The following is a 23081-nucleotide window of genomic DNA, read 5'->3' as shown; positions in this document are numbered from 1 at the left end:
CACCAGGCCTCGTGTTGCTTTCACACCTATCTGGACTGATAGTCTGAGCTATTGCCCATAAGTGTGCATTGTGCGATTCATGTTTTGCTTCCAATACTAGAGATGTTAAGTTTGGTTTTCCTGAAAAATTAACAGGCCTGAACTTTGGGATCCCGAGTCGCATTGAGTCTCTGCTCGGAACACTTATTGGGTTCCGAGTAGAACCAGCTTGGGTCTGCTGTAAAATTCTGGACTCGGATTTAAAAACAGAATCTTGAGTTTTGGATTGCATGTTTTTAGCTGTTTTTATAAATTTTAAAGAAATCCAAAACTAAAACCAGAACCGAATCTGAACCAAAACACGTGAGGGTGGTTTTGCCAAAACCAAAAGTAAAACCCGGGGGTCCACGCACATCTCTATCCAATACATAAAGTTGAGGAACATTTTTATGTATACCTAGTAACTAAACACAGCAGAGGCACCCCAGCACCCTATTGGTGCATACACACGGTCAGATTTTTCTTCAGATCTGAACGATAACGATTTAAAAAATTGTTCAATCGTTCATATCTGAAGGAAAATCTGACATATCTGACATGTCTGAATGATGAACGATGCGCGTTCCCGATGGTCAGATAACAATATCTGACATCTGATGTGTTTGCAGTCAGACTTGGACGATTCCATTCATTTTAATGCAGTCAAAAATCGTTAAAATCTTTGGTAGAATCGTTCAAATCGTTCATCTGACAGATCTGACAAATCTGACCGTGTGTATGCACCATATGGCTTCACTACAGTAGGAACCTGTGACATCAGCGAGGCAAAAGGTAATTGGTTGTAAGTGATGTGATAGACGGCACTGACAAAATGGCTGCCTCCTCTGTGTCTTAACAATTGGTTCAGTTTAAAGGATATATCTTATTATTATGTTTATTTCTTATTCCTAAATACTACAGACATAAGATCCTCATACAGACGCTGGAAGAGAGGGCTCCGCCATGTAACGCCAGGGAAAAGTCATTTTAAACCATTTAAAATGTGACAAATATTAAAGTGTGAAACTACTACAGAAACGTATTATTCCAGAGATGTACTTTATCAGCTGACATTTTCCTGCCTGGTAATGATTCATCATAACATATTACAGAGCATAAGTTTATTTATATCAGCGATTGAGCGCAGTTCAGGAATGTGTTTAATCTCCTCAGAACGCCCTGCCAATGGCCCTGTTGCAGTTTCATTTCTGCCGGAGTTATGACAAACACACACACACACACATATATATATATATATATATATATATATATATATATATATAATCTTCACACAATACCATGACAAAATCAACCTTTCACTGCAAATGTGTTTGCACATGAAGTACATAGCTTAGTGGGGCAAAATGGTGGTGTCTGCAGATCGTGGCAAAGGTTTACACGGTTTCCGTGTGACGGAAGGAACCGGACAGATTGGGGCATCTCTGGCTGCATATGGTGGGATAGGCTCAGTCATATGTACAGGGCCGGATTAAGGTTTGCCGGGGCCCCGGAGCAACTAAGTTGTGGGGGCTCCTACCAGTAAAATTTCCACGGCCCCCTGCAGCCACTACTACTATGCCCTTTACCTAGGGAGAGAGAGGAGGCGGAAAGAGTAAAATTGAGAGGGGGGGAGAGAAATAGAAAGTGGGGGAGATGAGGGAGACAAAGAGAGGGAGAGAGAGACAGAGGGAGTAAGAGAGAGGTAGGGAGAAAGAGGGTGGGAGGAAGGGAGGGGAAGAGAGGAGGAGGGAGAAAGAAGGAGGAAGACAGAGAGGGAGGGAGGCAAAGAGAGGAGGAGAGACAGAAGGAGAGAGGGGGAGACACAGGGAAAGTAGGAGGGAGACAGAGAGGAAAACTGCAAGCACACACACTACCTGTTTCAGCTTCATGTTCCTGACAGGGGCGGGCATGTCACAGCATTAGGCCCCGCCCCCTACCCATACAACCGCGAATCGCTGCATCATTAGCGCGGGGGCCGGGCTTAGAGATCGGCAGGCACTCATTGCCTGGTCAGTGGCCACCCAAAAGCTACTGCCGTCTACGTCTTAAGAGTCCATCTGTGAGTGACAGACTGCCAGGAGTCGGCCAGGGAGGATCTAGAATGGCCCGGTTCAGGACCAGGTTTGCTGAGTGCCCCCCGCAATGATCGTCCCGCCTATAATCTGGCCCTACATATGACTTCTATTGGGGCATATTTATTAATTATCCAGACTTGGGGGTCTATTCATCATCACTTAATTTCAACAAAAGCAGGTGACAACGGATATTTTCACCTGCAATTGTAGACATTTAGTTATTGGGCAATTTACCCGATTTCCCCATACACTAGTATCACAGATATCTCCTGCTTACCTTCCTCTCCCGGAATGGCCTGCTGTCCCCATACACTAGTATCACAGATATCTCCTGCTTACCTTCCTCTCCCGGAATGGCCTGCTGTCCCCATACACTAGTATCACAGATATCTCCTGCTTACCTTCCTCTCCCGGAATGGCCCGCTGTCCCCATACACTAGTATCACGTATATCTCCTGCTTACCTTCCTCTCCTGGAATGGCCCGCTGTCCCCATACACTAGTATCACAGATATCTCCTGATTACCTTCCTCTCCCGGAATGGCCGCTGTCCCCATACACTAGTATCACAGATATCTCCTGCTTACCTTTCTCTCCCAGAATGGCCCGCTGTCCCCAAACACTAGTATCACAGATATCTCCTGCTTACCTTCCTCTCACGGAATGGCTCACTGTCCCTATACACTAGTATCACAGATATCTCCTGCTTACCTTCCTCTCACGGAATGGCCCACTGTCCCCATACACTAGTATCAGAGATATCTCCTGATTACCTTCCTCTCCCGGAATGGCACGCTGTCCCTATACACTAGTATCACAGATATCTCCTGCTTACCTTCCTCTCACGGAATGACTCACTGTCCCCATACACTAGTATCACAGATATCTCCTGCTTACCTTTCTCTCCCAGAATGGACCTCTGTCCCCATACACTAGTATCACAGATATCTCCTGCTTACCTTTCTCTCCCAGAATGGACCTCTGTCCCCATACACTAGTATCACAGATATCTCCTGCTTACCTTTCTCTCCCGGAATGCCCGCTGTCCCCATACACTAGTATCACAGATATCTCCTGCTTACCTTCCTCTCACGGAATGGCTCACTATCCCTATACACTAGCATCACAGATATCTCCTGCTTACCATCCTCTGCCGGAATTGCCCGCTGTCCCTATACACTAGTATCACAGATATCTCCTGCTTACCTTCCTCTCACGGAATGGCTCACTGTCCCCATACACTAGTATCACAGATATCTCCTGCTTACCTTTCTCTCCCAGAATGGACCGCTGTCCCCATACACTAGTATCACAGATATCTCCTGCTTACCTTTCTCTCCCGGAATGCCCGCTGTCCCCATACACTAGTATCACAGATATCTCCTGCTTACCTTCCTCTCCCGGAATGGCCCGCTGTCCCTATACACTAGTATCACAGATATATCTTACTTACCTTTCTCTCCCAGAATGGCCCGCTGTCCCCATACACTAGTATCACAGATATCTCCTGCTTACCTTCCTCTCACGGAATGGCTCACTGTCCCTATACACTAGTATCACAGATATCTCCTGCTTAACTTCCTCTCCCGGAATGGCCCACTGTCCCCATACACTAGTATCACAGATATCTCCTGCTTACCTTCCTCTTCCAGAATGGCCCACTGTCCCTATACACTAGTATCACAGATATATCTTACTTACCTTTCTCTCTCAGAATGTCCCGCTGTCCCCATACACTAGTATCACAGATATCTCCTGCTTACCTTCCTCTCACGGAATGGCCAACTGTCCCCATACACTAGTATCACAGATATCTCCTGCTTACCTTCCTCTCACGGAATGGCTCACTATCCCTATACACTAGTATCACAGATATCTCCTGCTTACCTTCCTCTCCCGGAATGGCCCGCTGTCACCATACACTAGTATCACAGATATCTCCTGCTTACCTTCCTCTCCCGGAATGGCCCGCTGTCCCTATACACTAGTATCACAGATGTCTCCTGCTTACCTTTCTCTCCCAGAATGGACCGCTGTCCCCATACACTAGTATCACAGATATCTCCTGCTTACCTTCCTCTCACGGAATGGCTCACTGTCCCTATACACTAGTATCACAGATATCTCCTGCTTACCTTCCTCTCCCGGAATGCCCGCTGTCCCCATACACTAGTATCACAGATATCTCCTGCTTACCTTCCTCTCCCGGAATGGCCCGCTGTCCCCATACACTAGTATCACAGATATCTCCTGCTTACCTTCCTCTCCCGGAATGCCCGCTGTCCCCATACGCTAGTATCACTGATATCTCCTGCTTACCTTCCTTTCCCGGAATGGCCCGCTGTCCCCATACACTAGTATCACAGATACCTCCTGCTTACCTTCCTCTCCCGGAATGGCCCGCTGTCCCCATACACTATATCACAGATATCTCCTACTTACCTTTCTCTCCCGGAATGGCCCGCTGTCCCCATACACTAGTATCACAGATATCTCCTACTTACCTTTCTCTCCCGGAATGGGACGCTGTCCCCATACACTAGTATCACAGATATCTCCTACTTACCTTCCTTTCCCGGAATGGCTCACTGTCCCCATACACTAGTATCACAGATATCTCCTACTTACCTATCTCTCCCAGAATGGCCCGCTGTCCCCATACACTAGTATCACAGATATCTCCTACTTACCTTCCTCTGGCGGAATGGCCCGCTGTCCCCATACACTAGTATCACAGATATCTCCTACTTACCTTCCTCTGGCGGAATGGCCCGCTGTTCCCATACACTAGTATCACAGATATCTCATACTTACCTTCCTCTGGCGGAATGGCCCGCTGTCCCTATACACTAGTATCACAGATATCTCCTGCTTACCTTTCTCTCCCAGAATGGACCGCTGTCCTCATACACTAGTATCACAGATATCTCCTGCTTACCTTCCTCTCACGTAATGGCTCACTGTCCCCATACACTAGTATCACAGATATCTCCTGCTGGCCTTCCTCTCCCGGAATGGCACGCTGTCCCCATACACTAGTATCGCAGATATCTCCTGCTTACCTTCCTCTCCCGGAATGGCCCGCTGTCCCCATACACTAGTATCACAGATATCTCCTGCTTACCTTTCTCTCCCAGAATGGACCGCTGTCCCCATACACTAGTATCACAGATATCTCCTGCTTACCTTCCTCTCACGGAATGGCTCACTGTCCCCATACACTAGTATCACAGATATCTCCTGATTACCTTTCTCTCCCAGAATGGACCGCTGTCCCCATACACTAGTATCACAGATATCTCCTGCTTACCTTCCTCTCCCGGAATGCCCGCTATCACCATACACTAGTATCACAGATATCTCCTGCTTACCTTCCTCTCCCGGAATGGCCCGCTGTCCCCATACACTAGTATCACAGATATCTCCTGCTTACCTTTCTCTCCCAGAATGGCCCGCTGTCCCCATACACTAGTATCACAGATATCTCCTGCTTACCTTCCTCTCACGGAATGGCTCGCTGTCCCTATACACTAGTATCACAGATATCTCCTGCTTACCTTCCTCTCCCGGAATGGCCCGCTGTCCCCATACACTAGTATCACAGATATCTCCTGCTTACCATCCTCTGCCGGAATTGGCCGCTGTCCCTATACACTAGTATCACAGATATCTCCTGCTTACCTTCCTCTCACGGAATGGCTCGCTGTCCCTATACACTAGTATCACATATATCTCCTACTTACCTTCCTCTCCCGGAATGGCCCGCTGTCCCCATACACTAGTATCACAGATATCTCCTGCTTACTATCCTCTGCCGGAATTGCCCGCTGTCCCTATACACTAGTATCACAGATATCTCCTGCTTACCTTCCTTTCACGGAATGGCTCAGTGTCCCCATACACTAGTATCACAGATATCTCGTGCTTACCTTTCTCTCCCAGAATGGACCGCTGTCCCCATACACTAGTATCACAGATATCTCCTGCTTACCTTCATCTCCCGGAATGGCCCGTTGTCCCCATACACTAGTATCACGGATATCTCCTGCTTACCTTCCTCTCCCGGAATGTCCCGCTGTCCCCATACACTAGTATCACAGATATCTCCTGATTACCTTCCTCTCCCGGAATGGCCGCTGTCCCCAAACACTAGTATCACAGATATCTCCTGCTTACCTTTTTCTCCCAGAATGGCCCGCTGTCCCCATACACTAGTATCACAGATATCTCCTGCTTACCTTCCTCTCACGGAATGGCTCACTGTCCCTATACACTAGTATCAGAGATATCTCCTGCTTACCTTCCTCTCACGGAATGGCCCACTGTCCCTATACACTAGTATCACAGATATCTCCTGCTTACCTTTCTCTCACGGAATGGCTCACTATCCCTATACACTAGTATCACAGATATCTCCTGCTTACCTTCCTCTCCCGGAATGGCCCGCTGTCCCTATACACTAGTATCACAGATATCTCCTGCTTACCTTCCTCTCCCGGAATGGCCCGCTGTCCCTATACACTAGTATCACAGATATCTCCTGCTTACCTTCCTCTCCCGGAATGGCTCGCTGTCCCTATACACTAGTATCACAGATATATCTTTCTTACCTTTCTCTCCCAGAATGGCCCGCTGTCCCCATACACTAGTATCACAGATATCTCCTGCTTACCTTCCTCTCACGGAATGGCTCACTGTCCCTATAAACTAGTATCACAGATATCTCCTGCTTACCTTCCTCTCCCAGAATGCCTACTGTCCCCATATACTAGTATCACAGATATCTCCTGCTTACCTTCCTCTCCCGGAATGGCCCGCTGTCCCCATACACTAGTATCACAGATATCTCCTGCTTACCTTCCTCTCCCGGAATGCCCGCTGTACCCATACGCTAGTATCACTGATATCTCCTGCTTACCTTCCTTTCCCGGAATGGCCCGCTGTCCCCATACACTAGTATCACAGATATCTCCTGCTTACCTTCCTCTCCCGGAATGGCCCGCTGTCCCCATACACTATATCACAGATATCTCCTACTTACCTTTCTCTTCCGGAATGGCCCGCTGTCCCCATACACTAGTATCACAGATATCTCCTACTTACCTTTCTCTCCCGGAATGGGACGCTGTCCCCATACACTAGTATCACAGATATCTCCTACTTACCTTCCTTTCCCGGAATGGCTCACTGTCCCCATACACTAGTATCACAGATATCTCCTACTTACCTATCTCTCCCAGAATGGCCCGTTGTCCCCATACACTAGTATCACAGATATCTCCTACTTACCTTCCTCTGGCGGAATGGCCCGCTGTCCCCATAGACTAGTATCACAGATATCTCCTACTTACCTTCCTCTGGCGGAATGGCCCGCTGTTCCCATACACTAGTATCACAGATATCTCATACTTACCTTCCTCTGGCGGAATGGCCCGCTGTCCCTATACACTAGTATCACAGATATCTCCTGCTTACCTTCCTCTTCCGGAATGGCCCGCTGTCCCAATACATTAGTATCACAGATATCTCCTGCTTACCTTCCTCTCCCGGAATGGCCCGCTGTCCCCATACACTAGTATCACAGATATCTCCTGCTTACCTTTCTCTCCCAGAATGGACCGCTGTCCCCATACACTAGTATCACAGATATCTCCTGCTTACCTTCCTCTCACGGAATGGCTCACTGTCCCCATACACTAGTATCACAGATATCTCCTGCTTACCTTTCTCTCCCAGAATGGACCGCTGTCCCCATACACTAGTATCACAATACCTCCTGCTTACCTTTCTCTCCCGGAATGGCCCGCTGTCCCCATACACTAGTATCACTGATATCTCCTGCTTACCTTCCTCTCACGGAATGGCCCGCTGTCCCCATACACTAGTATCACAGATATCTCCTACTTACCTTCCTCTCCTGGAATGGCCCTCTGTCCCCATACACCAGTATCACAGATATCTCCTACTTACCTTCCTCTGGCGGAATGGCCCGCTGTCCCCATACACTAGTATCACAGATATCTCCTACTTACCTTCCTCTGGTGAAATGGCCCGCTGTCCCCATACACTAGTATCACAGATATCTCCCTCTTACCTTCCTCTGGCGGAATGGCCCGCTGTCCCCATACACTAGTATCACAGATATCTCCTGCTTACCTTCCTCTGGCGGAATGGCTCACTGTCCCCATACACTAGTATCACAGATATCTCCTGCTTACCTTTCTCTCCCAGAATGGACCGCTGTCCCTATACACTAGTATCACAATACCTCCTGCTTACCTTTCTCTCCCGGAATGGCCCGCTGTCCCCATACACTAGTATCACTGATATCTCCTGCTTACCTTCCTCTCACGGAATGGCCAGCTGTCCCCATACACTAGTATCACAGATATCTCCTACTTACCTTCCTCTCCTGGAATGGCCCTCTGTCCCCATACACCAGTATCACAGATATCTCCTACTTACCTTCCTCTGGCGAAATGGCCCGCTGTCCCTATACACTAGTATCACAGATATCTCCCGCTTACCTTCCTCTGGCGGAATGGCCCGCTTTCCCCATACACTAGTATCACAGATATCTCCTGCTTACCTTCCTCTCCCGGAATGGCCGCTGTCACCATACACTAGTATCACAGATATCTCCTACTTACCTTTCTCTCCCAGAATGGCCCGCTGTCCCCATACACTAGTGTCACAAATATGATACCTGTAGATCACGCATGCGCACTTTTCTCACTGCTCCAGAGACAGCAGATTTTCAGATGAATTGCTCCGGCGCTCGCGGCGAGTTAGAATGTTAACGTTCAGACCCTGATAATTAACATCATGCATACAGTAGTCTCCTTGGTCTCCAAAATATGTTGCGGGTGATACTTAATATTTGTGGGTATCCTCAGAAAACGTGTTTACTAGGAATATCCCACAAATGTTTTTTAATTAATATGCCCCATTGTACCAAACTGCAAAATCTAACGTTTGCTTTGTGAGAAGGCTGCATAAATATTTCCTCACTGCAGTACCATTTTCCCCGGGGCTTCACCAGAAAGTGGGTACTGTTGGCCAGAAAGTGGGCAGGATTGAGTGAATTTGAGCGGGATCTGTGTGAATGGGGGCGTGATAAAAAGCATTCCCTATAGGCACTATGGGGGTGATTCAGCATCAATCGGAACGGCAAAGCTGCACGCAGGCTATAGATATATAATGTATGCACACAGGCTATAGATCTATGATGTATGCACGCAGGCTATAGATCTATGATGTATACACGCAGGCTATAGATATATGATGTATGCACGCAGGCTATAGATATATGATGTATGCACGCAGGCTATAGATATATAATGTATGCACACAGGCTATAGATCTATGATGTATGCACGCAGGCTATAGATATATAATGTATGCACACAGGCTATAGATATATGATGTATCCACGCAGGCTATAGATATATGATGTATGCACGCAGGCTATAGATATATAATGTATGCACACAGGCTATAGATCTATGATGTATGCACACAGGCTATAGATATATGATGTATACCCGCAGGCTATAGATATATGATGTAGACACGCAGGCTATAGATATATGATGTATGCACGTAGGCTATAGATATATGATGTATACACCCAGGCCATAGATATATGATGTATGCACGCAGGCTATAGATATATGATGTATGCACGCAGGCTATAGATATATGATGTATGCACTCAGGCTATAGATATATGATGTATGCACGCAGGCTATAGATATATGATGTATGCACGCAGGCTATAGATATATGATGTATGCACGCAGGCTATAGATATATGATGTATGCACGCAGGCTATAGATATATGATGTATGCATGCAGGCAGCTTTGAAATTCTGTCCTTGCAAACATGCAAATGTAGCAGGAGGTGTACGATACCCCCTGTATAACACCCCCTGCTGTGTACGATACCCCCTGCTGCATTTGCGATCTTAGCACTGCAACCGAGGTCGCAGGCTGTGATTACCATCGCGACTATCAGTGGTCGATGGTCGCGATGGTGGACGGTGCCGGGCCGCTCTGCCCCTTAAATGCCTTTGCCTGTCAATCAGGCAGAGGCATCAAAGGGGCTGTGTGCGACTACGCAGGGACCATTCTGCACACTCTCAGAATGGGTCCAGCGCACATTCCCAATAATCGGAAATCTGTGTTCAGCATTGCACTTGCATAAAATGCTGAATAAGCCCCTATAGTCCCTTTCAATAGGAACGCTCTATATAAAACTACCCTGGCATCTTTATGTCCTCTAGTAGTTTTTATTCTGCTTCATTGTGGAATTATATAGCTAGAAACGTTAACTGACCTTTATTTTATCCTTTCTCAGAGCTGCAGGGTCAGAGCCCATCTGTATTTTTAAACAACTAGAAGAACTGTTGGACCTGTCTCTGGTATATGTGTAATAATTTTTGGAGCAAAGGGTTAGCACGATGTAGGCGCTTGAAAAAAGAAAAAGTACCACAAAAAAAGTTTGGCTGCAACTCACCTTTAGAGGTATTGCAAGTGTTACCGGGTCGGTGGGATTTTTTGCCAGACTGGACAGGTTGTTGGCTGTGATTTGGTTGTATGAACGGGGTGAGGGAGAAAAATAGCAATAGTGTCGTAATGGGGTGTTTAATGTGTTCTAGTCCTGTGGGAGGGAGCTGCAGCTGCTGATGTATGGTAATAAGGATACTTTATTAGTCTCACAAAATGTTGGCTGGATCTGTAAATAAGGGGGAAGAACTGGCAGGTTGGTGTTATGACTGCCCTGTTGCTTGTAGGCACACATGCCGCTTTGTAAGCGGCTAGTCTTCATGATAGACAAGCGATAGGTTCAGCACGCCATCTTGAATCGTGGGCTATTTTTTTTTTTTTCTCCTGGCAAAAGGCTCTGACTTTATTTATTTTTTGGTTTTATTTTGAGGCCCATAGAGGCCACGGCCAATGGTAACTCAACAGTAACAGTAATGGCCGCCACGTTAATGCCGATTGACAGTGTCCCCAGCGATGGCTATTGGCCAACAGTAACAGTAATGGCCGCCACTTGGCTCCAGGTCACGTTAATGCAGATTGACAGTGTCCCCAGCGATGGCTATTGGCCAACAGTAACTTTCTTGAACGTACGATGATTTACGAGGTAAAATGTCAGCGTAATAGACACCGATAGCTCCTGCGGCCTCTGAGGCACCATCTCTTTTAACAATAATATGAATGATGTGAAGAAATGAGAAACATTTTATTCTAGCAGAAAAGAACGTTTTATCCCCCCCGTTAATTGAAGTTGTGGATTAAATTGTCCTTGCTGCGGGAACAATTCTGTTTTGGAATTAGTACATTCTGCCCCTGGAAAATTCTAAGTGACGCATTGGCTATATTTATGTAATTCTCTGACACCTTAACAAAGGTAACTGGAGCTGAAATTATGATTCCCAGGCCAAGTTTTAATAGATTATACAGTGTAAAGTTTCCATTCAGTTCGACAGAACTTTAAAGTTGCACTAAAACCCAAACAATAACTTAGTACATAGCCTACCGTACTGTGGGCCTGATTCAGAGCCGGACGCTATTTGCGCTCGCTCGTCAAGAAAATAGGGGTGGCTATTCAAATGAACCGTTTGCTGTTTGCGGTCTGTTCACGCCTCTAGGTCTGAACGAGCGTACAAAATTTGCGGTCGTTTTTTGGGAAACTACGCCCCCTGGCCGCTCGCATCCTACGTCATGTCCGCTATTTATTAGATTAATCGAGTACATCGAACAGGGTATGAACTGCTCGCTTTTCCTGTGGTTGGTTTTTGCTACCACAATTTTGCGAGCAGTTCTGGCTATAAAAAAACACAGTGACGTGGTCAATGACGCTGCTGTTTTAATTATGCACACCCATAAAACGCCCGTTTTGACCTTTAAGCACGCCTGTGATCGGATCTCCACTCCCCGTTTTCAAGCACCTTCCCCTGTTACCACCCACATACGCCTCATCCTGTCACTCAAAATAGCAGGCATTCGCTATTTTGCGAGCACACGATTTTCGGCCGCACTGAGTGGTTCGCGCATGCGTATTACGATCCGTACGCATGCGCAGATGGGCAAACATCGCTCGGAGCGAACGAGCAGCCACTTGCGTCCGGCTCTGAATCAGGGCCTGTGCCCTGTTATCGGTTCTTGGTTTTAGAACTAGTCTTTGTTATAATTAATATTGACATTGTTAAGGCTCTAAGCAATAATATTGTTTTTATGAATATCATTTATGGTTATTTATACATATTAGCTTACTTTATATATATATCATATCCTGATTACTTATTGCTGGGGGATTTTATTCATTATAGTACATTGGTAGCAATGATTCTCCAAATACAATACTTTACTTGAAATGATGTCACATTTTACCCAATGGCGACTATCAGGCAGGGGTGAGGACAGCAACAGGTCGGGGCTTCAAATAATTCACTTATAATAAATTTAAAAAAAGAGCAGCTTCTGTCTGTGGTTGGATCCAATGATGATTAAATGGACGATATTCGTCTATTGCAATGAACTTAAAAAATGTAGGTGGAAAAATGGTTGCCATTTTCTGGCGCCACCTCTAGCAGCAGAGGTGGCGCCAATACTACAATGGAGGATGTGAGTATGAGCTGTACACAGTGGAACAGAGGGCCAGATTCACTACCGTATGCAAATGCGTATGCAAATGCGTAAGCAATAGCGATTACGCACACAGTTCAACTGCGATACTATGATAATACATTGCGATCACTACTCCCTCGCAACACTACATAAGGACGCCCACTTTACACAGCACACATCCGTAATGTTTAGCAAGACTGCGAAACTATCGGTACAATTTAGTACCATCGCAACCTCGCGCACACTTGCAGAAACTCTGACTTTACTCAGAAATTGCTAACAACCACGCACGCTATGATACCTCAGGCTGCGTAGGCCATCGCAGTGGATAATTTATGCACGCCCCTGCAACGGCGTTGAAACTCACTGGCAAGCCTGCATTCGCCCGGCCACACCCCCCCGTCACCACCCACAAACGGCGCTACCTGTAAATCACTCTGCGATGGGTCTACTTGGTCACTGCAGTCCCGATCGCAATAGCTAGTTTGCGCGCACTGCGATGCATACACATGCGTAGAACGCAACAATCGGCTGATTGCGTGCGTATTCACAACTGCGATCCAAGCGGAATCAGGCCCTGAGCCAGCTATCCCAGCTGTAGGGTTTTCTATCTAAAACAATCGGTTTAGTGATGCATTATCCATTACTGATAGACCGTATGCTCAAAAGTGACAATTTATTGTTTAAGCTAATAACACAATGCAATTATTAGGTTTTCCGCCATTAAACAGTATATTTAATAAATTTCACCCACCCCCATGCCCTTTACTTACCCCTGTTTATTTGTGGGAACCGTCTAGGCACCCACCATCTTCCCATGGACATCCAGAGAGCAGACAATGGTGATTCTGTGGAAAGTGACAATAACACATTGGTGGGGGCCAGTCAGCGCTTACACACCAGACCCCCTCCTGCACACACGGGCTTTTGTATTATTAATCTTCATTTCGTTCCAGCTTCTCAGTCAGATTCCCAGACGCTTTGTGGTTGGCTGCCTGTGAAATTTAGATTTCCCTACTGTACCTGTAAAATGTTGTACAGTCACAAAATAAACTGGTATTCTGCATGAGCCCTGTCTCCTCGGTCCGTTCCCATAGTAACGGAGGCATGCTCAGAAGACGTGGCTTACAGTCCGTTCTTCTAAGGGATGGCCATCGGTGGGTTGACTATCGATGATCACCATTGATGGTATCATTGGTGGTTAACATCCAATGGCATACCTCCCAACATGACCCTCTCCAGGAGGGACACAATGCTCTGGTCCTGGACTTCCCTGGTAAGAGGCGGGGCTGCAGCACAGTTCAAAATTCAAATAGGGGAGTCGCACCAACTGTCATGTCACACACTGCCACACATCACTGGCTGGGACTCACTGGCAGTTGGTGTGACTCCCCTATTTGAATTTTGGACTGTGCTGCAGCCCCACCCCTGGAGCCTCCACCAATCATAAATTACCAGGGAAGTCCAGGACCAGAGCATTGTGTCCCTCCTGGAGAGGGTCATGTTGCGAGGTATGCAATGGTATGAAACCATCCACAGAGAACCATCGATGGTTTCACCCACTGATGGTCATACCTGCTCTATTACTCACTAGGCAGCGGGCCAATCAGATGTGTGGGCGGGACTTCGCGAGTTGCATCGGGGCGGAGCTAGGCTCTGTGTCTCGGTAGCAAAAAAAAAAAACTTCAGCTAGCTCTGTACCATCAGTGGCAGAGAACCATTGGATTAGTGGCTAACCATCGATGGCCATCCCTACTTATTCTCCCTTCATACTGCTAGGACGTGTTCACGTCATCACCACTAGTTGAACTATAATTCCCACTGTCACCACCTCATCTATTATCCCTGTGTAAAGCCCAGGCACCACACATGCTGCCCCTGTTAACCCAATCCTGGCTGGATCTGCGTCATACAGCATGTACCCGAGTTATGCTGCATTAACCCTGCGTTGTCTCACACCCTGTTGTTCTACCTGGTTAATGAGCCAATCAGTGGTTAAGCTATTGATCGTGTGGACTGACCCACGTCACACACCGCTGACACCTTTCAACATAGGTTCTGACAATACTTTCAGTACACAGCAAAGGGAATTTACTATATTACAGGAAATAGGGATCTCCGTTACTGGACACTTTACCTCTGAGGTGGCCATTTACATGGATGTCCTTTGCGCCGAGGCTTCCTGCGTTACAGCCATTGGAAACCTTTTCTATAAATCTCCTTAAAATACACCACAAGTTTGCGCCCCCTTGTACCCAATCCCTTGACTCCTCCTTCAAACAACTGCCTCCAAATTAACCGCACACGTGTGTAGTGAAGTTGCAGCAATCTGGTTGATTGGCGCTTAGGCTGTTCAATAGGATTACTAAGGGCACATGCAGTGCAGACAGCTGATGACAGTCCAGTCCAATCACAATCTGTCATTATAAATATTATTTATTTAGTTAGATAATAAAAGTAAGGCAAGGTTGCCATTAAATACCAAACAGCTTTACAAGTCCCGTCCTACCATCATGCTCTCCGCTAGCTCATGTTCCTGCACCTTGAAGTTGTCTCCTCTTTCCAGTCTTCTGGTCACATTGCCCCCTTGACACACCCCTCTGAAATCCCCAGCTGGGGAAGAAACGCGTTGGGTAGAGATAAAAACTTTACCGGCTTTTCATACCAGCTGATTTGCCCACTACGGCTGGCCGCGCATGACTGAATTGAAGCCTCAAGCACGGTGTCCGCCATTCACTGCCTGCCGCACACGGATCCTGAGCCTAGTGCTGCCAGTGCCGAAAAAGCACTGCTTCCTGCACACCACCCGCATCGGGACCCACACAGATCGGGTGAGTGGTACAGCTCTACCGTACCTGGGTGCAGTGATACGGGCAGCCTCTTGTTTGCACCGATACTGGAATACCTGGGCAGTGGCACCTGTCGGGACATTCCCTCTGCTCCTTTCATCAACTTAACGTTTTATTATATAATGTGCAGTGTGAACGTTATGTTATGGAAAAGGATCCAGTGAGTTAGCAGAATTTCTTCGGTGGTTGTCACAATACTGTTGGCGGACTTACCTAATTTCATTGCAATATTTACAAGAAACAAGCGACAAAAAATATATTTTAGCCGGACGCGGCTATCTGCTAGATAACCTATAAAGTTCAAGTGGATCTTATATGATTGTACTGCTTCTTGCTGTCACACAACAAGGACCTGTGGGCCTGATTCAGAGCCGGACGCTATTTGCGGACGCTCGTTCAGAAAAAAGGGCCGGATATTTAAATTGATCGCTCGCTCTTTGCGGTCTGTGGACGCCTCTATGTCTGAGCGAGCATCCAAAACATGCGCTCGCTATTTTGTAAAGACGCCCTTTGGCCGTTCGCATCATACGTCATCTCCGCTATATATTAGATTAATCGGGAACATCGAAAGGCATCTGAACTGCTCGCAGTGCTTGTGGTAGGATTTACTTCCCGCAATCACTGCGAGCAGTTCAGGCTAAAAGACAACCAAGTGACGTGGTCGATGACGCTGCTTTGTTAATTATGCACACCCATTAAATGCCCGTTTTGACCGTTTGGCACGCCTGCGTTCGGATCTCCACTCCCCGTTTTCAAGCACCTTCCGATGTTACCACCCACAAACGCCTCATTCTGTCACTCAAATTAGCAGCCCCTCGCTGTTTTACGAGCGCACGATTTCCGACCGCAATGACTGGTTGACGCATGCGCATTACGACCCATATGCATGCGCAGATGTGCGAACATCGCTCGGAGCGAACGAGCGGCCGCTTACGAGCGGCTCTGAATCAGGCCCTGTGTCAATAGATAGAGGTTTATTGTGGACCTTTGAAAGATTCGTAGCAACCAGCTGATACAATGTACTAATGTGTTAATTTATAACCAATTGTCAGGTTTTTGTTATGGGCAATATCTCCACCTGTCCTCTTTTGAAAGTTTGATACATCTCCCACAGACTGTGTAATGGTTAGCGTTACTGCCTTACAGCACTGAGGTCGTAGGTTCAATTCCCACCACGGCCCTAACTGTGTGGAGTTTGTATATTCTCCCTGTGCTTACGTGGGTTTCCTCTGGGTACTCCGGTTTCCTCCCACACTCCAAAAATATACTGGTAGGTTAATTGGCTCCAAACATAAATTACCCCTAGTGTGTAAGTGTGTGGTAGGGAATATAGATTGTAAGCTCCACTGGGGCAGGGACGGATGTGAATGGACAAATATTCTCTGTAAAGCGCTGCATTATATGTGTGCGCTATATAGATAACTGGTAATAAATAAATAATAAATCTCCCTCTAATAACAACTCTATGAAGTCTTCAGCAACACAAATATCTCTGGACTCAGTGGTAAATTTACTAAGGGTTGATTTTGGTAAAAAAACGACTAAATACCTGACTTTCAGTCACTTTAGAACATTAGAGCACTGATCAATATTTTTACATAGACGACTATAGACACCAGAGATTTACTAACGGTCCGTTTCTAAAACGACCGAGAACCGATGGCCAACCTGACCAAATAATAGACCTGCCTGTGGCAGGCGAGTTTGGGAGACGCACATGCACAGATCAATACGATCTGTGCAGAATTCATTCGGTTTAAAAGAAAGGAAAGTGTTGAAATTAAAATAAAAAATTGGGTGGGGTCACCCCAAAATGAGTAACCAGCCCCGGAACTCAGTCTGGTCCTGGAAAATCAGGGGAAGAACCAGCGTGGGGGGTCCCCCTGATTTTCCAATAACCAGCTGGGGGGCTTACACTATAAAAGGGAGACATACAGCGTGGGGTCGACCTTGCCATAATGTAAAGCCAGTCCCAAACAGGTCAGCCCAGGGCTGGAATCATCTGACAGTTGGGACCCCGAAATTAAAATGGGGTCTCCCTTACCAAGGATCAAGCAGCCCTGAGCTGAAAGCCCAGGGCTATTCCCCGATTGCGGTGGATGCGGGGTTAATGGTGTAAAATATACTGTAATATTCTTAGCGATCTGTGCAGTGCTTCTGTTTGGACGGGTTTGTCGTCCTTTTGTAACCTCTATACGCTGTAGGTTCTGAAATTAAAGATCCAAACCGAAGGGCATTTAGAGCTGCAAAAATTTACTGACATCAATTGAAGCTGAAATGGATGATAAATCTGCATTCTTTTAAAAAGCAGCACGCCACCGTCAGCGGCCGGTTTAATTCGGTTTTGCAACTGACGGCAAAACCGACCTTTAGTAAATTTACCCCTCAGTCTCTCTCTCATACGTACATGATGCAACTAAAATACTGGTGCACGTTTTAATCCAGTGGTTCTATCTTATTATCCACCTGGCTACCCCGGGCATCTGCAAAGCCCTACATGTGTAATGAATATAATTGCTGTTATATATGTTTATGCGCAGTTATACATGAAAGCAATACACGTGCTGTAAACGCAATTTTGTAAAAAAAAAAAAATCAAATGGACAATAAGAGGTAAATTTACTAAAGGTCGATTTTAATCAATTTAAAATCGATCAACATCGATGTTTTGTTTCTGGGGCTATAAATCACACATTTACTAACACTTAAAAAACTAAATAAAAAATTGTCTGTTAGTAAATGTGTGATTTAGCCCCAGAAATACAGCATCGATGTTAGTAAATATATCCCTAAGTCTATAGTCCCTATTTACTTTCCTTTACAGGAATACAGGGATAGACCTTATAACTTTGTTATCAGGGTCCCATGGGGCTAGAGATCCCTAGGACACTGCCTTTCCTGTGTGCCTATTATCACATGAATGCCCGCCATTACAGATGACTTTTAATGTACCCCTGAACATCCCGCCTGTCATCGGGTACATTCCGCGGTTTTACTGCATTTTCGCCCTAAGTACATCCCGCCCAATGTCTGGGAAATCTTTACGCGCATTACTTTTGTCCCCATAAACTCTCTGGGGATGACGGCTTAACTCTTTTTACCAAGCTTTAATTTTCGTCACTAGACAATGCCATCTTTAGAGCGCATCGCGGCATGGATAGCACTAGTGTGCCCACCTCTATGACTTCAATGGGGAGAACTCCGGCCGCGCCCAGTCGCAGCCCGGCGAGAGTTGCGATATGCTGCGATGTGTGACGCTGTGCGCACGCATCGCGGCAATGATGCCGGCGGTTACATCTGTATAACGGGAACCCGTCTGCTGACCACGCATGTGCACAGTCCATTTAACCCTCTCCCAGTCATTTTTGTGGAATGTAGCCCATAGGCTGCAGCGGCTAACACCACCTTCAGATGCCATCAGCTGCCGGGGCCAACTCTGGAAAGCTTAGCAATCCGAAGCTTGGTAAATCTGACAGCGTCACAAACCACAGAAATCCATGGGGTTTACGGCTGCTGTGAAGGGACCACAGAAGCTATGGAGACATCTACTGCTCCCCTCTCTGTGGTACGTTCAGGGGATGCTTATCCACAGAACACGGATATGCCGCCAATACTGAATGTTAAATAGACCCCATTGGATGAGAAGAGCGATCATTGGAAGCCAGTGGTATTAGCGAAGGAAAAGGGAAACAACAGAGAATAACCTAAAAGTGAATAAATGGTCCTGATTCAGAGCCGGGCGCTCTGACAGAGCGCTCGCTCTGAATCAAGGCCGGGCTTTTGTTTTTTTAGAACGGCCTCCCGGCCGCTCGCATAGCTGTGGGTGACCACCCACAGCTATTGCGAGCGGCCATGATGATGGTCGCAATGGTCAAGACCATCGGGCTTGCGACGAGACCCTTGTGGTAGGGTCTCGTGGCCGCAAGCCCCAGAGAGCTTTCGGCTCAAATTGAGCCGGAAGCTCTCCCACTGACATCACTGGTGATGTCAGTGGGGCCGCCCCCAAACGGTAGGCGTTCCCTTGGGAACGCCTCCGTTTGGGCAGCCACCCCCCCGGCCCGCCCACCAAAAGGGGAGAGCTGTCATTCAACATCGACAGCTCGCCCCTTTTGGTGCGAGACCCAGAGCGACGGATTGCCCGTCGCTAGCCGGGTCTCGCGCATGCGCACGACGGAGCCGGCTCCGCCTTGCGCATACGCTGTGGGCCACCATCGACCCGGTTGCGAGCGCACAGCGCTTGCGACCGGGTCTGAATCAGGCCCAGAGAGAGATGAGGCCTTGGGAAATGACATAACGGAGGTCTCTCTCCTGACTGATGCTCAGTGACGCACAATCCTTCTTATCTACAGAGGATGCACCCACCTTCTGATCTCTTAAATACTGAGTACTTCTCATTTCTAATAAACTGTAGTATTTTCCGCTTGGCCTTTTGCTCGGCTTCTCTTGCCCTGCAGTTACAGAGGGAGATGAGCAGCCTGATAAATATTTTATTACGGGAACAGGAGTAAGATAATGACTTTAATGTCCTAACCCCAGATTCCCTCATCGCCCTCCGAATAACAAAGCCCCTTATCCGTCCTGCCAAGTGATGTCATTAAGTACAACTCCTACATGGAAGAAAACAAGTCCTCCACTGCTACCAATACGGACACTTGTTTTCCCAGCTGTGCTACTGTTTAGATAATCAGCCTCACAGATAGCGGTAAAAATAACTGAGAGCGTGTGTTTGTTTTGTGTCTGTTTCGCGGTCGCCGGATACCATGTGTCATCCCTGTTCCCCCGCCATATTACCGCCGCGGATTGTGATGTTAGGGTGTGAGAATGATCCAGCGCGGTCACAATAGACATTGGAACTTAAATATGTGATAAATAATATTGGCGTGCAGACCTCATTCCAACTGGGGTCCACTCAATACAGCACTACATGTCACTTATGTACTAATCTTAACCTAATATTTCGATAAGGAAAATGAATGGTTTGGAGGGATTATTCAATTTCAAACTAATGATAATAATTAAAAAAATAATAATAATATCGTTTTTTTATATATTAGTGTGGACCTTAAGGGGTATATTTACTAAAGTGAGAGTTTTTAGAAGTGGAGATCTTGCCCATAGCAACCAATCAGATTCTAGCTATTATCTTCTAAAACGGTAAAGTTCCGGCACTGGAACACAGAATTAGGGGGATATGTATCAAACAATTTGGTAAAGTCTCGATGCTCTCTCAAACATTGTATAAATATCGACACATTTTTGTATAAATTTATCGTCATATGTATCAGTTTATATCTCGGCGGAAATAAGAGCGCGGAAAACACCCTGAAATACGATAGCTTTGCATTTTACGATTCTGGTAAAGAAAAAAGCTGTGCGCAGTGTAGTTTTGCGAATTCGATAAAGGAAGATGAACTGCGCGTGCTCTGTTTCTGTTTCAGTGCATCGTTTAAATATAGATTATTATAATTTACAGATAATTAATAATCACATGACCATTGGCTATTATTATCTGATAATAGAGTTCACAAAATAAGGTTCTTTTCATGGTGAACGTCATCCTCATTTTCCATCTAATCCCCATTTCTTCCTGGTAACAATGTACGTGCAGGAGAACCTTATTTGTGAACTTTTGATACATATCCCCCTCAGGGCATATTTATTTTGCCCCATTAATTAGCACCTGTTATCTCTGGGGGAGGAGGCGGGGCTAAATGACTCGATTCACATAATTTAGCCCCACCCCCTTTCTACGGACCTGCAAATTTCTCGGGATATCTCCCCATCCTGCCCACTTTACTAGGAAGTGGGCGGGATGCGGGAGATCTGCCTACTTTTTCGGGGGGTGCGGGGTGGTACCCGAAAAGTCGAGAGTAGGGATGGACATCGGAAGCCCACCATCAAATGACGGCTGGGCTTTCACCATTGAAACTTTCGATGTGATGGTAACTAACTATCACATCAAAAGATTTCCATGGCTTCAAACTATTTAAATGAAAAAGTGGCAGGGAGCGGAGCCATGTGGGGGGTGCTCTGCACTCACCAAAATGCTGGGCTGCCCCCAGGTTCTCCCTAATACTGAATAGATGCTGTGCGCATGGGTACGCCATTTATTTTCTATTCTCCCACTGCTCACCCGCTGCTCTGCTATGGGCAATGGAAAGCTGCATCCGATGGCTGGCAACCATCGAATTCCCGGTATTCGATGGAAAAAGTACTTCCATCGAATAAGAAACATCAATGGTTGCTAACCATCGGTTTCCGATGTCCATCACTAATCGGGAGCCTCCTGCCACTCCCGGGAGAGTAGGCATGTATGCACAGGAGGCGTCTTAAGTAAAAAGACACTCAGTACCAGATACTCTCAGGACGAGGATGCAGTCATTGGATCAGATGGGTGACCATCGGACATCTGAAAAACCCTCAGGTTACTCAGGATGTACGGCAAAATCAAGCTGCCGGAGCCAAGGAGGCTGCATCCACTGGCCTTTCTGGAAAGCTTTGGCATTTGGGGCAGCCCCAGATCTGCTCATTGGGATTACGTACATCTCTGAAATGGGCCCTGAAAACGTAGCTTGAATTAAATAGCAGCCAGTGACATCACTGAGAATGCAGCCGATTAACTTATTAGAGACCATTGACATGACGTAAGGGCCTATTCATCATCAGGGAGGCCGTATGGCCTCCGATGATGAAGTATCCAACTCGCAGCGAGGGAAACGTGACACCGGAGAAACTCATCATGCGAGGACAGCTGCTCCAAAATGCAGCCGTTACAGCTGCAGAAGTATCTGCGTTACCTACCTCCTCCCCGTAGTCCTGGGCACGCATGCGCACAGCCGCCGGGGTGGTAGTGAGGAAGAAGCGGCGGAGGGATCCGCTCGGATCCCTCTACGCATCCACGGAACTCCTTCCCATAGGAAGGAGCGGGATCTGAGAACAAGCCAAGCAGCAAACTCCGAAAATTTCAGTTTTTGGAGTTTGCTGAATATCAGGGGGTCCATTCGGGACCCCTGATGATGAAGCCTTTCTGCATGGTTACTGGGGCCATTTATCGGTTAATGAATAGGCCCCTGAGACACTCTGTGGATATGTGATGTGACGTCAATGGCATAAAGTGAATTGATAGACTTGATTCCCCTGAACCCGTATGCATGTAAGCAAAACATTCACCAAGCAATCTTTGCTGATGTTTGCAGTGACATTTTGGAGTTTCCCTGGGTGTTGTCAGTACTGATTTTGCTGGGTGATATTGACTGTTTGTATCCCACAAGCTGTCACGTTAGGTGATTATTTACTGCCCGTAACCCATATGTGGGTTTCAGACTAACCACTATAATGCTCACTCCACCTCGCCGCTCTGACTCATCTGGATGGCTGAAGGAACCCTGAGCATGTGTCTAAGTCACACGTGGTCGGAGAAAGGAGCCGTTACTCCTACTGCTAAACTCTGTGGGAAAACTTGAGGAATAAAGGAATATTTACCAGAGAAATGAATTCCCGA

The 23081-nt window shown here is 46.8% G+C and overlaps 1 protein-coding gene across 2 annotated transcripts in view; it reads left to right on the top strand.

Moving 5' to 3' along the window:
* The window catches only part of SYN3 (synapsin III), a 316630-nt gene that overhangs the window by 253724 nt on the left and 39825 nt on the right, over window positions 1-23081 (top strand). The window lies entirely within an intron of this gene.

Source organism: Taudactylus pleione, unplaced genomic scaffold (genome assembly GCF_031769625.1).
Source record: "Taudactylus pleione unplaced genomic scaffold, aTauple2 ptg000903l, whole genome shotgun sequence".
Taxonomy (NCBI): Eukaryota; Metazoa; Chordata; class Amphibia; order Anura; family Myobatrachidae; genus Taudactylus; species Taudactylus pleione.
The sequence above is the reverse complement of the archived record's forward strand: the minus strand, read 5'-3'. Positions and strand labels throughout refer to the sequence as shown.